Source organism: Eurosta solidaginis, chromosome 1 (assembly GCF_040869045.1).
Source record: "Eurosta solidaginis isolate ZX-2024a chromosome 1, ASM4086904v1, whole genome shotgun sequence".
NCBI lineage: Eukaryota > Metazoa > Arthropoda > Insecta > Diptera > Tephritidae > Eurosta > Eurosta solidaginis.
In genome coordinates this window covers 39,803,352-39,815,569 of record NC_090319.1, presented here as the reverse complement: position 1 = coordinate 39,815,569, position 12,218 = coordinate 39,803,352, and the positions used below count along the sequence as shown (strand labels likewise).

Below are 12,218 nucleotides of genomic sequence, written 5' to 3'. Positions count from 1 at the left end.
GACTTCGGCGATTATGACTTGTAACCACAGATTATACAGGTGTAATTGTATGCCGTAACGCCTCTTTGAAAGTAAAAAACATACCAATAATGCATTCTTTACGGGTTGGCGCGCATCAATTCAGTTACCAATCGATCAGCAACAACAACAAAGTGCATACACAGAATTATGAGTCCGATGAGATGATGCAGCCACAAGTAACTATAAATAATGCAATAAAAGAATATGCAAAAAACTGGTAGCATCAGTTTGTTATGTCTTTATAGCGCTCAGAGTTGGTAAGGTCGAGGTTGTGAATGGTTGAGTTCGAGATAAATTTTATTATGTACTAATTACATGTATAGAGTTTTGGAGTTTGGTGATTAGTAAAACAATGTGCGTTACACTTAATTTGCATCATCATGTAAATATGTATGTATGTCTGTACATTAATCTATTCAGGTTTGTATTATTTTATTTTACTGTACATATATCGACAGTAAGGTGATCCCTATAGATCAAATAAACGATTTCTTCCAGTCTTATCCCTTCAAACGTTAATAACAAGGTTAAAGCTTTTCACATGCAACTTATGGTAGCTCCTGGAAGCTGTTCAGAGTGTCTCGTGTCGCGCAGGGTTAAAGGTGGCCACGTTTTCTCAAGCTTAAGCGTATTCTTTGGAAATGTACTGCTATATGGTGGAATTTGAAATGTAAGTATAGACATAATGTTATCGATGAGTTGTCGGTTTGTAATCGACGAATTATAGACTTTTTATACAATTTTAATCGACTTGTTATAGACGTGCTATCCAGTTTTAATGGAAGAGATATCAATTTGTTTTTAAAGTGTTATTTATACATTTGAAAAATTATCGATTTGTTTTAAAAAAATCTGTCGAGTTGTTATCAGAAACTCATCAATATGTTGTCGTACAGCTATCGATTATTTAGCAAAAAGTTTCCTATATCATGAAAAATTTATCGACTTGGAATCGAAAAAATCCCATTTTTTATCGATTTGTTATTGAGAAATGGTCAATTCGTCGTCAATAGTTAACGATTTGATATCAGAAAAATATCGGTTTGAGACAAAAAAAGTTATCTTTTTCTTATCGCAGTGTTGTCAATATGTTGTCGGCTTGCTACCAATACCGATTAAAATTCAATATAAAATCGTTCTGTAAGCGATAACAAGCCGATAAGAATCAATAAGAAACTGATGACTCGGCGATAACGAGCCCATACTCGACGATTATAGCCCGACGATAACTACACTCAATTCTATGCAGACACAAACTTCAAAAACTGCTGATTTGGAGCCAGGGGTTCAGTAAGAACCGCTCCAATAAATTTTTTTGAAATATCTTCATTGCACAGACATCGACCTGTTAGAATTTTAATATATGTATAGATAATACCCCTAATCAACATTCTGGCCTATATCTCAGAAACGGGTTGAAACATTCCAAAAATTTGAACTTAGTATTGAAGCTTTCATCAGCAGCTTTCATTTAATAACTATATTGCATATACATTTGAAGAAAACCGTGTTCATGATTTGGGTTCCAAAGCCCCAAGTGTCTAGTTAGAAATGTATACTAATATGTATGTAAGACCTTGGCTGATGCAACATTGAAAGTTGCACTCAATTAAGTGCAGTGTTTCTAAGTAATGCCAGTACAAACAATTACACAGACAGACAGACATACAGACAGGCAGATAGACACAAATTTTAGAAACTGATAATTCCAATTAGGAACCCTTAAATATCTTCAATGTATAGTACTTACTTACTCACTTAATTGGCGCTTAACCGTCTAAACGGTTATGCCCGTCCAACAAGGCGCGCCAGTCGCTCCTTCGCTCCGCCAACCGGCGCCAATTGGTCACAACAAGGGAGTTTAAATCGTTTTCCACCTGGTCCTTCCAACGGAGTGGGGGCCGTCCTCTACCTCTGCTTCCATAGGCGGGTTCCGATAGAAACACTTTCTTGGCCGGAACATCATCTTTCATTCGCATAACAGGCCTAGCCAGTGCAGCCGCTACTTTTTAATTCGCTGGACTATGTTGATGTCTGCGTATAGCTCGTACAGCTCATCATTAAATCTTCTTTGGTACTCGCCATCGCCAACGCGTAGAGGTCCATAAATCTTTCGAAGAACTTTTCTCTCGAACACTCCCAAAGCCGCTTCATCTGATGTTATCATGGTCCATGCTTCTGCCCCATATAGCAGGACGGGTACGATAAGTGACTTGTAGAGTATGATTTTCATTCGCCGAGAGAGGACTTTACTTTTCAATTGCCTACCTAGTCCAAAGTAGTATTTATTGGCAAGATTGATTCTTCGCTGGATTTCAGTGCTGATGTTGTTGCTAGTGTTGATGCTGGTTCCCAAATAAACGAAGTCTTTTACTATTTCGAAATTATGGCTGCCAACAGTAGCGTGGTTGCCAAGGCGCGTATGCGCTGACTCTTTGCTGGATGACAGTAGGTACTTCGTTTTGTCCTCATTCACCATCAAACCCATCTTTACCGCTTCTTTTTCCAGCTTGGAGTAAGCAGAACTAACAGCGCGGGTGTTTAGGCCGATGATATCAATGTCATCAGCATATGCCAGTAATTGCACGCTTTTATAGTATATTGTTCCAGTGCGGTTAAGTTCTGCAGCTAGTATAATTTTCTCCAGCATCAAATTAAAGAAATCGCACAATAGGGGGTCACCCTGTCTGAAACCTCGTTTAGTTTCTAACGGCTCAGAGAGGTCCTTCCCAATTCTGACTGAGCTGATGGTGTTGCTCAACGTCATTTTGCACAGCCGTATAAGTTTTGCGGGAAAACCAAATTCAGACATAGCGGCATATAGCCAGCTCCTTTTCGTGCTGTCGAAGGCGGCCATATTTTGCTAAGAAGCTGCTGCATGCGCCTTACCAACTCCTCGCCGCCGTACTTGAATAGCTCCGCAGGCAATCCATCAGCGCCCACGGCCTTGTTGTTTTTCAATCTGGTTATTGCTATTCTAACTTCGTCATAATCGGGCGGGGGGACATATATTCCATCATGATCGATTGCGGGATCGGATTCTTCATCTCTTCGCGGTGAATTGCTGCCTCCATTTAGGAGAGCAGAGAAGTATTCCCTCAATAATCTAAGCACTCTCTGGACATCAGTTACAAGGTCGCCGTTTTCATTCCTACAGGAGTTTGCCCCGGTCTTAAAACCTTCCGTCTATCGCCGTATTTTTTGGTAGAATTTTTGGGCGTTTTTCCTGGTGGCTAGCAGCTCAAGCTCCTCGCACTCACGCCTTTCTGCTTCTGCTTTTTTCTTCCTGAAAAGTCGTCTCGCTTCCCTTTTCAACTCACGATAGCGTTCACACACTCCTCTTGTCGCGCTCGCTTTTAACGTAGCCCTGTAGGCAGCGTCTTTTCTTTCGGCTGCAACGCGGCATTCTTCATCGTACCAGTTGTTTTTTCGTGGCCGCCGGTAACCAATTTTTTCAATGTGTAGGCATAATATAATAAAAAATTTATCATTTGCTATGTTTTTTACATGTGTATGCATCTACATTTGCGACCAAAAAACGACATCGACATTTACACAACGTATCGAGAAATAACACACACCCTTTTGGTCATAGTGTATAACGCATACCAAAATTGAAAGTGGAGACACACACTTTTTAGTTCTTTTTTAGTAGTAATTTTATGCGAAACAATTTCATAAGTGTAGATAAAGTTATGCACTTAGCTGTCCATATAAAATTTAAGTGCATATGTATATAAATTAAAAAAAAAAAACACAGCTATTATGTGCGCATGAGAGATATATTAAATTTTCAAGCCCCTGTATCTTGACAACCCGTTGTTATTAAATTTTTTTCTTTTTGGCATATAAGCTGAGGTTCAATATTAAAACTATTAATCTAAGTTTCATCGAAATTGGAGATGTAAAAAAATGTATATGGTACACCTGACAAATTTTACCCCTTATAGAGACCACCCTAATATACATGCATAGATACATTACAATTGCTTTGCGGTCGAATCGAATCGAATTGGCTATCTGGCTGGAACTCTTTAAGCTGCGCCGTCGCAGTTACAAAGTTGCCAATTGGCAGACGAAGCATATCAATATCGTATAAAGGCGGTAACTCGAAAATCGAGATTTTTGAAATTTTCTGTACTACTTTATTAATTATTTTAATATCAATTGTACTGCATAATCAATTCAATAATAATATTTATACTACTAACCTATAACGGCTTAGTACAAACGTTAAAAAAATATAAATTTGAGGGTTTTAGTTGATCGCTGTTTAGTTCTAGGTGTGCGGTAGATATATACACAGATATCTACGGTTTTGTGATTGATAATAGGAACGAACAGCTTAAACAAAAAGCAAAATTTAGTGAACTGAACTGATATATGTATGTATGAATTAATAAAATTTCATAAATTAAGTTTTTGTAAGAACACACACCATTAGCATTAATTGGCGCCTAACCACCTAGGCGATTTTGGTCGCTGCGTAACAAGTCACGTCAGCTATCCCAATTCCGCAATAAAAGACGACTTCCGTCCCTCACATTGCTTCTATATTCGGATACAAATAGGAGTATTTTCTGAGCTAGAGTTTTCTTTTACATAACATGATCTAGCTAACGGAGCCTTTGGGCTTTTTTGGCTTGTACAAGTTTTCCGACCATACTGCCATATTTTCATTATAATGTACTGGCACTTCATTAGAAATATTAACACAACCAAGCAATCATTCTCGTACATTTCTCATCACATATAAATATATATGGGATAATATCGGACGCTTCCACAGAACACTATTTTTGTTGATACGTTGCAAACATGTTTCCGTCAGTTGATCGATAGAAAATTTGTTCTCCGAACGGCGAGTTAGTGTAAACGCAAGACCCTTTTTTTGTTTAGGGTGCAATATATTAGAAGGGTAACCGCATAAAGACACACGTTCGACGGCTAGGATTTCCCAAGTTTAATGGTTGGATTCTCTGATTTCTTTCAGGTGTTTACCTTATATAAAAACAACGTGTTCGTCCTGCTATAGAAAAGTTATTTATATTTGTTATGGAAAAGATATTACATATGAATTGAAAATTAATCAAACCGAGTTTACAAAGCTTCTCATTCGCAACGAAGAAGAACTTTACAAAAACAAATCTACATGGCACACAAATTAATATTGAGACAAAATGTCTCAATTGTGTTGTTAGTGTAGAAATGAGAAAAACTGAATTAAGCATGAAAACAAATACCAGTAGGATAGCCTAGTGGTTAAAGACAACTGCAGTTTCACCATCTGATTCAAGGGTTCGAATCCCGGTGAAAGCTTTGATAACATTACAAAATTGCCTGATGATGATTACGTTGGGGGTTTTCGAAATGGTTCCATCGCAATATGCCAGTAAATGTTTCTTTCTTTTCAGTTTCTCTTAGAAAACATAATAATTGAAATTCAATTATTATAAGCCGGTGTTAAGCTCATGAATTCTTAAATATAAGTATAAACTGAACACACCATTAAACAAACATACATAAATTAATCAAAAAGTTATCGATTTATTATCCATAAGTTATCGATTTCTAAAGAATTTGTTATCAAATTTGTATCGAAGAGTTATCGATTTGATATCGAAAGTTATCGGTTTTTATCGCAGTGCTACTAATTTGTGATCGGCTTGATTTCGATTCGTTATCGATGACTCATCGTTTTGTTATGAAACTGATACCGATAAAACTTCACTATAAAATTGTTGGCACACCTGTAACCCGGCTATAACAAACCGATAGAAACTTCGTATAAATATTCTTATTATCTCGACATTTGCGCTATTTAGCTAGTGAAAATTTCTTCCCTTCTGTTGCGTTGTGTCGGTGCTCTGAACCAAGGGTCAGGTTTCAAGTTTCTAGCTAAATGAATAGTTATTTAAAGGATTTTCTAAATGTTCTAGGTACTAAAACATAATATAGCCGCAGACTATGTTTTAAGATTTACGTTTCTAGGTTATTTAAAACTCAATCTCAAATTTCCCAAATTCGGAGGATTTTTATGTATCACGATCTATGCGCCCCATATCGAAAGTGTAAAGTGTAATTTTGTAAAGGTCCAATTTCGTTGAAACTTTGTAGAATTGTTGTACTTTTGGACATCAGCTTATACAGATATTCAAAAGTTGAATATTTATCTCTTACTAAATATACCTCTTAGTGTGCAATGAGCATTAGTGATGGTCGAAAAAAAATAAAAAAATATATACTTTTTTTCCAAAACCCCAATCAGGAAAAGAATTAAGAGAATTACCTTCATTTTCAGCTTAAAGAAAAAATTTTAAACAACGTTGTGCAAAAAAAAAAAAAAAAAAATATAATAAAAATATTTCCGATGAAAACAAGTTTTTTATGCAGAAATTTTTCTTAGTCGAGGAACTTTGTAGACTTTACTCTTTGTTCTATTCTATTTGGTACAGCTTTATTCGACATGCCATACGAAAACTAGCATTTTTAAAATTTTTTACAAAGGCAATGTAAAAAAATTTGATAGTGCTAGTTTTCTTATGGCACGTCGATATGTAAATGTCATCAGTTCAACTCACAAAGGCCCTTACCAAGAGCTTTATCGAAAATGCGTTTTCACAGATTTTGATATATATATTAAAATACAATCAAAGTAAAAATGTTGAAGTATTAGCACCAATAACCATAGAGATATGGCGCTTTTACAAAGCCAAAGCTGCATGTATTGAATGTGAAAATAATGTGACGAATATTAGCAACACTAAGGGATACTATCATCTCTAAGCCGATACTAAGCAGTGACTTGTATGCACATAAACAAATCAATCATTATATCTACTCATATGTCCATACCAGCAGCGGAAAGAAACATACAAACACATGCATATATCTGAGATACTCCCATACGCACGCACATATGGTTATGCGAGAAGCTATAATCGTGCATCTGTAGTTATAGCTAATAAATTTATAGCTGGTAAACAAGTAGTAAATTCTAGAAATAGAAACGCCTAGATATATGCCAACGAGGAAACCCAAGAGTATAAAAGCAGCATCAACTGAGGCACGACCATTCAGTTTGATTTAAGCACGCTATTGGTATAAGTGTTATTGTGAAGTACTCTAATAAAGACCTTTTTGCATTATTGAATATAGGAGTTATTAATTCAACAATTTAGCGATACGAAGTTTAGTAGAAGATGTAAAATAAGGGGAGTTTCACCAAATTCGTTACAATAATATATTTTTTGCTTCTGCTGTAAAATTTTAAATTTGTTGGTTAGGACCTTTGTAATTTAAGCTAACAATATCTACATTAACTTTTTTGAACGTTATCACAAAACGTGATTGTGAAGGCCAAAAGAAATGACTGAACGTGACTTTAATTGTGTGTCGGTGATGCGGATGCCAATAACGGGCGTAATTTTTTCAATATATGTAATTTTTCATGTCAGAATATTGAGCGAATATTATACCAAATAACATATATTCCTAAATGGGTTTTACCCTCAGAAAAAGTGAACAAATTATGTTGCGTATTTCGCGAGCTTGAAAGTCTTGGGTCAGATGCATAGTTGGGTGTAGTGCAATAAATTTTGCAGGGACGGAAAATAATAATTATTATTTTTTTCGGAGTCGAAAAAGTCCTGGACAAAAAATTGTCCTAGGTGAAAGTGTTTGACTTTCCAGGTATCCCTATAGCAATATCATGTCGAATCATGCATCCTTTTTATTTTTCGAACTTTTTCCATAAAAGTCCTCATATAAAAGTAAAATCTGTATTTTTATTTTTTGAGTCCGATAGAATTAGTTAAACTCGGACTTTTAAAAATAAAAGTCCGGAAATAAAAGTTAAATCCGGACTTATTTTTTAAGGCCGAAATAAAAACCCGCTTGATAACAAAGAAACGGCTTATCGTAATTTAAATTTTTTTATTTCGGATATGCCGTTTCTTTGTTATCAAGCGGGACTTTTATTTCGGCCTTAAAAAATATAAGTCCGGACTTTTATTTTTAAAAGTCCGAGTTCAACTATTTCTATCGGACTCAGGTAATAAAAATCCGAAAATAATTTTTATCTTGATCCAAATATATTAAAAGTACAAAATTAATAGTTTTGCAAGGAATTATATTATAAAAGGAATAACAGTTTCGGCCCCTGAAATGTTGATTGCACCACACTTTCATTAGTATTACGCTACATTGAAGTTTTTTTTATGCACAATTTTTTAGCTTCAGTACTACATACTATAGCTGAGTGAGACTGATATTTGCTGCTTTATCACTCAAATGTGAGTGAAGGCTAGTGCACTGCCCTCAACTCTGCTGATATAACAGTAGCAGAGAACAGCAAAAATCGAACACAACAACGTTCGATTACATTCGGCAACATGGTCCTGTTCAATGATCGAACTTGCTTAAACGAACATAATCGACATTGATTTAAAATCAACCAACTTATTGCATGCGTGAATATAATCAACTCAGGCGTTTGCTCGTTTGCCCCGACAGCGATTACATTCATCGGAATGAAAAGGCAAATATGAAAACTCCATGCGTCTGAATATTTGCATGATTCTTCTGCCCTTACATCACGTCGACAAGCTACATATAAACATACCATACATATAAACCTTGCTTACGATTCTGGGGTGGCTTTCCGTAATTCGATAGTCGACACTCGTTGATTCGATACTTCAAGTCGATATCGAACGCTCGATGATGGCATTTTAGTTGTTGTTGTTGTAGCGATAAGGTTGCTCCCCGAAGGCTTTGGGGAGTGTTATCGATGTGATGGTCCTTTGCCGGATACAGATCCGGTACGCTCCGGTACCACAGCACCATTAAGGTGCTAGCCCGACCATCTCGGGAACGATTTATGTGGCCACATTAAACCTTCAGGCTCAACAATTTGTGTTTCTGAAAGCGAAAACGATTATTTTATACTCGTTCTTGATCGATATCGAATTACGGAAAGCCACCCCTGTTTGTTTGCCGAACTAAACGATACTAATTCTCGTGCTTTGATTTTATTTTCCGCTTGCCTTCGTTTGATGAATACAATCGTACGCATAACCTGTTCTCATTGTGAATGATAACTAAGTGTGATATCTTATCTGTCAACTGCCTGACAGGATGTTCAATATGGCTACTTTTTAGCGTTTTGACAGGGTATTCAATATGGCGGCGCATATCTTCAGCGGGTGATAGAAAGAGATACAGAATGAGACAGCGATAGTCAAATACAAATCAGGTGATCCAATCACTTTGGAATTTTGACGTCTATGCAGAAGATATCACACTTAGTTATCATTCACAATGCCTGTTCTGTCATTCGATCGCAATCATGCTAACGGAGTCTAGTAAAGACAGATGCTCAGTTTATTCAATTATGAGTTTATTCGCATGATTTAATGTGAATCAAATACTAAAACATTTGATTAAATAAAGAAAATTGTGATTTTTGCAGTTCTCTGAACAGTAGGCATCATCCGGTCACAAAGCTCCTGAGCCAGATAAAAAATGTTACATGTAAATGTATCAATAACGATTTGAGTCAAATAAATCCAAATAGAAGTCTGGTTCACATTCAATTGTCTTTAGTTTGAAAACAATGCCTTCAATAAGCCCACTTTTTCAAAAATAGATATCGTTGCTTAGCAGTTAGCGTTATGAGCAGCGTTGACAGATTGACGACGCCGTCGTCATTTTGACGATTTTCAACTAGAATGACGCTTGGAAGATTTTGTAATGAAAAATGACGATTAAAGCCTGCCTTCTATGCAAGACTTATTTTAAATATTAAACATCGGGAAATTACATATTGTAATGATTTTACTGCAATTCCTCTTATTTGCAAACTTCTACTGACGTTCGTATCGCTAAACTGTTGAATAAATATCTCCACTTTTCAATAATGCAAAATGGCCTTTATTAAAGTATTTCACACTAACGTACTTCACAATAACACTACTATTGCTCACCAGGTAGCTTCTTAAATCAAACTGATTGATAGCTTAAATGAAACTGATTGTCGCGCCTCTACTGTTGCTGCTTTTATACTGTGTGATTTCTCGTTCGCATCTTCTAGGCGCATACATTTCCAGAATCTACTAGTTGGCCATCAGCTATAAAATTACTACGTTTATAGCTTCTCATACGCGCGTGTATGTGTGAACACAATTATAATTCCATACTTTTGGGAGCATCTCAGATAAGATATCTGCATGTGTTTGTGCGTCTCTTCTCCGCTGCGTGTACGTACATCTGTGTAGACATAATGATTGATTTATTGATGTGCATACAAGTCACTGCTTAGCATCGGCTTAGAAATGATAGTTTCCCTTAGTGTTGCTAATATTCGTCACAATATATTTAAAATTGAGATACAAGCTTTTTTGAACATTGTATACCTTATACTAAAAATATGCTAGCTTTTGCTGCAGGCGAAGCCAATAAAATGACCGGCTCGAAGCATTCGGTCGCCCGAATTTTTGAAAAAGAAATTCCTAATTTAATTACTTTTAAATGTATATGTCATTCTTTGGCGCTTTGCTCTTCGTATGCCTACTTAAAGCTACCCAGCAGTGTAGAAACATTGGTGCGCAATGTGTATAATTACGTTTCCAATAGTTCTCAGAGAAGTACCTACTCAATTGAAAATATAATTACGCTATTGGAATTGCAGCCAAAAAACATGCTACATCCATGTCAAACTCGCTGGCTATCCTTAAAGATAGTAGTATACAGAGTATTCAAACTTTATGAGCCATTAAAAATATTTTTTAACTTCGCTGTTAATGTTGACAAAATAGACAGTGCAAAAACCATTCCTGATAACTTGGATGATATGAATGAAATTTATTTCTACTTCCTGAAGTATATCCTTCAAAATATTAATAAAGTTAATAAAATTGTCCAGAGTGATGGGCTTCAAGTACATTATATATATTCGGAAGTAAAAAGACTTTATTTAACAATATTGTATAATTTTGTAAAGCCGGAATGTATTACATTAGACAACATAGAAATTATAGATTATAAAGACATTTCAAATATATTGCAAAGTGATCAGATTTATATAGGAAGTTTATGTGATGGATAAGCTTATTGCTTATTATTATTGTGATCAAATTAGAAAGCGTTTTGATTTTAATAAAGTTGTTCTACAAAACTCAAGTTTCATGGATCCCAAAGAAGTTGTTGAAAAAAATTGGTTCTTTGCATATAGTCTTGCGTTTATGCGAGGTTCGATTCGAGCTCAAAAAAACAAAATCAAAATAATCGTTAAAATGACTGAAAACAAGTACCTTTTGTATGTAATACAAAATTTATCTTTTAAGACGTTTTTGTTATTTATTACATAAAACGAAATAAATTAAAAACGATTTTATATGTTGTATGTGGCAACAAAAAATAATAATCAAAGACAATTTTCAGAAAAGCGCTTTTAAAGTTAATATTGTTGAATGAAATCCGGCGATCTCGTTTTGCTTTCTCCTGGTAATAACCCAACTTCGTCCAAACTCAACTTTGATTGTTATTGGTTGTTGCCATATATATGACGATTTTTTGGCGCCGTCTGACGACTTGCAAAAAAAATATATATGGCAACGCTGGTTATGAGTCAAGTGAAACACAACAGCGACATCTGCCTTTCGCAACAAATGTGTACAAAAATATCAAGAATTCCGAGAATTGGGAGTGCTACGGAGCAAGAAAACTCACAGGATCATGGCTAATGTATCTACTTCAAATAAGATCATTTTGATGCATTTTACCACAACTTTACAAGTAGATACTCACTTTTATGACATGATAATGACAGAGTTAATAGAATTTATTTATAGTTGAATGCATTCAAATGCGATAATGGCAAGTACAAGTTAGACGCAAGAGTGAAAGCGGACATACCTACTCTGTAATTGTGTACAAAAGATTAGCAACAGGTAATGTCAAGTAGTTATTTTATTTTCTTTCATTCACATTTGTGTGTGCAATATGCTTATTCTTTTAGTTCATTGTCCCTACTATTTGCAATTGAATGAAAACCTGTCGCCCATGTAAGAATATAGGCGTATGCGGAACCTAAACTAGGGTGTAGGCAGAGGGTTAAAAATCAAAGCCGCCAATTTAAGGTGGGCTTTATCACTTTTTTGGTGGCAGCCGTGGTGTGTTGATAGCGTGCTCTGCTT

The 12,218-nt window shown here is 35.6% G+C and overlaps 1 long non-coding RNA gene across 1 annotated transcript; it reads left to right on the top strand.

Annotated features, from left to right (window-relative positions):
* The first annotated feature begins 305 nt into the window (after positions 1 to 305).
* LOC137252207 (uncharacterized) lies at positions 306 to 11,947 on the top strand. Its single transcript, XR_010953468.1, has 4 exons — positions 306 to 441; positions 497 to 691; positions 11,464 to 11,817; positions 11,874 to 11,947. It is a non-coding gene; the product is annotated as an uncharacterized lncRNA (long non-coding RNA).
* The last annotated feature ends 271 nt before the right edge of the window (positions 11,948 to 12,218 follow it).